Genomic DNA, 5,934 nt, shown 5'->3' on the forward strand with positions numbered 1-5,934 from the left:
TTGAACGGATCTCACTTTGCAAGATTTTCTTTTACCGTTGAATGTATATTCATGTGTACTTTCTTTGACCTTTGAAAAAGAAAAAGGAATATTTTCGAAAAATGAATGATTTCATTGGAAAATGAATATATTCGAAAAATTAATGATTTCAGATTGTACTGGTTAATTGATTGTTATTTGTTATACATTTGAGTTGAACATTGTTGTATTATTATTTTGATTATTAAATATTAATTCAGATTTGTTGTTCTAATAATAAAAATTGTGAAGTACATTGCAATACAAACTACAAGTTTAACAACAAATTAAATATAAAGGATCTATTTAAATGATGTGAATGTTAGTGCAGTCGCACGATCCAGGGCATAATGAATAGTTGACCGTAAAGGGTTCTGGATAGCTTTAATAAGAAAGTATCAAGCGAAACTATATTCAATCATTATGTAATTATCATATGGAATACTAATATAAAAATATTACTAGCGAATTATTTCGAAACATGTACAAAACATGTATACTATCGATCTGATCATTACACTTAAAGTTTTCAATAACAAAACATGCAAAAGCTCACCAATTAACTGGAAAAAGATCAGAAAACGGAATAAAATGCAACTTAACCTGACCTAATCAAACATTTTCATTCTGTGAACTTTGAAATAGTAATGACATAGTTGATATTCGCAAAAACATTTTTAAAGAAACTTCTGACAACAATCATAATTATATAGTAATATATCTCGTATCAAACAGAAGCTTTAAGAAATTGCTAAGGAATTGTTTTTGTCCGGATAAAAAATATTCAAAAATGTAGAATCATAATTTTTTGAAAAACAGTTTGTCAGTATTTTTCATCAAAACTGTTCGTTGCACTTTTGAATTATAGTTAGAAAACTGGAAAATCCAACACGACTTTATGAAGAAAGTCATATACAAGTCAGAAACAAAAATCTTAGTTTTCCAAAAAAATGGAAGGAAGCTTGCATCAAAGGATATACACAATTTACTAAAGTTTCATGAAATTTGGTTCAAGAATTTTTGAAAAATTGTCTGACGTGTTCTCAACGAACAACAGTGTAACATTATACATTAATAACTGGCCAACACGATTTGAGTAAAGTGTGTTAAACGAGGCCTTTAATACCAACATCAAGTAATCAATCCGGAATCCGTATAGTTGTTCACAACTACATATTTTTTGTTTCATTATAAATATATGTTGTAAAGTGCTATTTTTTCCCACAGAAGGAACTTTGATGTATTGTATGAGTAAACTTTCTTCGATGATTTATAGTTGTCTATGTGCTGTTTAATTTCTTGGTGATACGGAGCTTTATTGTAATCCTTTGTATTTTACTAATTGTTTGGTACTTGTTGAAATATGTAACTTGAATTTTTTGTGTCGATGCAAACTATGTAATAGTAAATAAATTAGCGCTGCTATTTACAACGTTTGATTGCTAAGGAGCAATTAGTAAGTTTGATAACTGGCTTACTTTGCAGTATAGTTGATCAGTTTATATATCTATACATTTGTTCCTTTGCTGTTGAACAGGTTGAATTGGAGAGGAGGAGGGGCATTAAGGCCTAGTTTTTGCCCAAGAAAATGAAATGTTTGATAACTATTTCAAATTGGCACATAATGTTTAGAAATGCATAGGGTGAAGAAATATAAATGAAAAACATTAAGGTTTTTATCTGATGACGTCACAATTACGTCATAATATGTACTGTTTTCACAAAAATTATGAAAAATACAGAAGTTATGCAGTTTAATTTCCGTTGTGAAAACATCATGCGCAGCCGGGAAACAACAAAATAATTTAACAAAAGCTTTATTATACCTATTGGCATTATCTCACAAAATATAAAATTGTTTCCTGGGTGAAGAAAATCATAAAATTTAACAAAATATGCAAATTAGGTTATGATTCGTTGCCATGGTAAATTGTTCGATGTCAAATTCGTTTTGTTTTTCTTAGTACGTTAGTTATACCTTATACAATCTTTCAGTTATTTAAGAATATGTATGATAATTTTAAAATTTGCAGTAATTTTTGGGCCAAATAACACTAGATTCAAGCTATACATTTAGCATATATTCGTTAAGGCTTTGCTATTATACTAGTACTCTAGTGGGGCTATGAACTTTTCTTTTTGCCGACGGATTCTTTTTTGACTGTACGTATACAAAATCATTAGTGATTATAAATATCCTAATAAAAAGCCTTTGACTTATGCCCCGATACCACTAGACCACGATCGCACCACGTTCACCGCGATCTTAAGTACATTCAGATCGTGGTGAGCTCGCAGTATAATACCACAGTTCCACTAGGCCACGATCGAACTACGATCTGTGAAAAAAATGCAAATTTTGACGATCGAAGTGCGATCGTGTAGATCGCATTAAGGTCGTATTACGGTCGTGGTGAGGACTTCAAGATCGTGATGAGCTTGGTCAACTTTGAAAATGTTGAACAGTGGTGGTGCGGTCCTGGAGAAATCAAGTCGTCGTCGAAGCGTAGTGAGAGCATAGGAAGGTGGTAGCGACGGCGTAGTGAAAGCGTGATTCGATTCGGCGAGACTGCGCGACGATCTAACAAAGATGTTCTTACGACCTCACTACGACCAGCACGTTCTCACTGCGACCAAACTACGCTTCCACTACGACTTTACCAAGTTAACACCACGCTGTTGAAGATGATAGTACGATTCTAGCACGCACATGCCGTCCTCATCACGCTCTTCTTACTACCTGACTACGTTCATACTGCGATCCTCATTGTCACATAAAATGTATCAAAGCTCTTCGGGTTGTGTTTGTCTGTATTTAATTTGGACCTCTTGTCCTTTTTTCACTAATGGATCAACCATGCTTAAATGAGGCCGTTAGTTTTCTCGTTTGAATTGTTTTACATTGTCATTGTAGGGCACCATTTTTGTTCAGTTGACTGAATGTGACTTTTTTTCCTTTGTAAAACTTGATATTTCATGCATTTCTGTCAAGTTTAAATTTTGTTATAATCAGTTCAATAGTTTTAGAAAAATCTAGTAAAATGAAAGACGACATCTACAGCGATTTGAGCAAAATTTCTTCGACAAATCCAAACCAAACCGCATCAAGATATAGTGAGGACAAATAAATGATAAAATTTCTATCTTATCTGCCTACAAACAGTAAAATATGATACACTAGATGATTTTAGGATGATAAATGATACTAATGGATATCTTTTTCTTCTTTTTAAGGTTCTTCTTGTCAATTTGTACCTCTTATTTCCTCCAAATTTCAACTTTTCAGGCCAATAGTTAAAAGTAATGGGATAACTTTCACTCATTTATGGTACAAATGTTATAAGAAATGAGTAATGAAATCATTTTAGCAGAATGAACAATCCATATACAAGTTTCTGTCTCCAAGGAGGTTCCAATAAGTCCCTACGTTAAAATCAAATTTACGCCGCCTTCCAGAGAGGGACCTGAAAGGCTTCTCTTTTTTCTTTTAGAAAATGTTCTATCATAACAGAACATAAGAAATAAGAAGAAAAAGCCAGCCCCCCCCCCCCCCCCCCGTTAAAAAAACAACAAAAAAAAACAAAACCAAAACACTAAGTATGGATTGTTCTATCAACTGAATATTCTGGGTCCTATTTCAAGACAATCTTCTCATAATGTGTTTTGGAGACTCAATCCGCTCAGAATATTTTTTTTTATAATATTTCACTCAAATAGCAATAAATGTTAACAATTGGGATAACTCACAAGGTCAAAGGTGCATATACAGCTTCCAATATTAGGCGTAATACCACCATTGATTTTCCCATATAAGTCTTTGTTAAAATTGCACTTTCAAAAAAATGTGCAGAATTTATTTTTGTTTCCAAAAAAAAAATACTTATCATGAGTAAAGTTGCATCCTGTCCAGTACTACAGAAAAAAAAATCACATAACATTTCATTGCATATAAGAAAATAACCATCATTGTAAATTAACCAATCAAATTTCTCCCTTTATTTTATCTGTATATAAGGTTTATTCACCATGTAACGACAAGATTGCAAAATCTTCCAATTTCGTATACCGCCGGATGTGACGTACCATGATTTGGTGGTATTACACCTTTATAGCTGACTATGCGATATGGGCTTTGTTCATTGAAGACGGACGTACGATGACCTATAGGTGTAAATCTCTGTCATTTTGGTCTCTTGTGGAGAGTTGTCTCATTAGCAATCATGCCACATTTTTATTCAAAGTTTATATTGACACGTCTGAGTCATCCCTGCTATCATTTGCTAACATATCGTCATTTGAGCTTGATGGACCAGCAATAAGTCTGTGATTCAGGTAAGATTTGTTGGTCCGACATATCTGCTGGTTCAGGATTCATTACTATCAAACCTCCCTCTGCCTCTATCACCCCACCACTTCTCCCATGTGTTCTTGTATATTTTGGCTGGATGACATGTTGTTTCCAAAAAATCAAGGTTTTACATGTAATCAGAAATAAAAAGAATGGAATTGTATTGATATGGAACATGATGTTGACGACAATGTTGTGAGCGTACTAAGATTGTGGTATGAACTTGCCATAATCGTGAAATGAAAGTGCCATAATCGCAGTAGAAGCGTGGAAAGATCGATTTGCAATCGCATAACTCGTGGAATGGTCGTAGCAAAACATGATGAGCGTAAAAAGATCTGGATAAGCGTAGTGAGGTCGCCGAATAAGCTCGCTGAGAACGTGATATCATCGTATCGGGTCATTGTAGAAGCGTAATGAGGACGTAGAAGCATCGAGAAGGCAACGAAAAAATATTTTATCATGCCGCTTATTCCGCGACCTCACCACGGTCTGAATTTATTTTAAATCGCGAAAAGCGTGTTGCGATCGTGGTCTAGTGGTATGGACTCTGTGGGATTGCGACGTCAAAGACGTTATATCTGCCACTGTACAAAAAATAAAAATAATAACTCTCTTTAAACTGCCGAATCAATGTTTTGGAGGCAGAAAATGTGAATATAAGTAGATATTTAGAAAGCTAAGAATGGATTTTGTTTTAAACTGTAATATACGTGCATGGAATAAAATATTTTTTTCAGCTTTATTTACGTTCACAAAGTTTGTTTATCGCGACGTTCGGGTAAGACGGCCGTTTTTTAGCAGCACTAGACATATTTCGTCTGTTTCTCGCTTAAGCCAAGTTATCAGAACTACACCAACGATAGCTTTAATGAAATTCTTTTAGCTCATTAAGATTTTTAGTTAGGTATAAATCATCAAATTAAGGAATAACAGTACTGTAGTTGAAGAATTGCCACCGTCAGTTGTAGATTTGACGGTCGCAAATGCAGTTTTACTTGCGACGCGTAGCGACCGTCAAATCAAAATCAAAATTGACGGTGGCAACTCTTTTGCTACAGTACTGTTATTCCGATTCTAATGCATTACAAAAAGAAAACAATACGATAAAACTTGACAAAATGTCTGAATATGTCAAATAAAAAAATCTTCACGAAACTTCATGAATGATTTTGGCACAAAGACGTCATGGCTTAACTTGACGTCATACAAATGAAAACTTACAAAGTGGACGTTTTTACGTTACATGTTCGGATAAAACTACATTAAAACGGCGAATTCGAGGAAGGTGTGTTTTATTTTTGATTATATAGTAGTAGTAATCGAACATATTTTGATTCATCAATTCAAAATGGCGGATCCCTCCTTAGTTACGCCAGGTCAACTGTGGATTTGACGGCAACTTTTAGCCAATGAAAAACATTGTTACATCCAAATTGCATTAGAATCAACCATTCACTACCGTAAATTTACGATTTTTACAGAATATCCGTAGCTTATACCTAGTTCATTCGATTGTTTGAATTTTTTTTAGAAACCGGTCTTTTACAGTAATAAAATTTAAAAAG

The sequence above is a fragment of the Mytilus trossulus genome, chromosome 14 (genome assembly GCF_036588685.1).
Source record: "Mytilus trossulus isolate FHL-02 chromosome 14, PNRI_Mtr1.1.1.hap1, whole genome shotgun sequence".
Lineage (NCBI taxonomy): Eukaryota > Metazoa > Mollusca > Bivalvia > Mytilida > Mytilidae > Mytilus > Mytilus trossulus.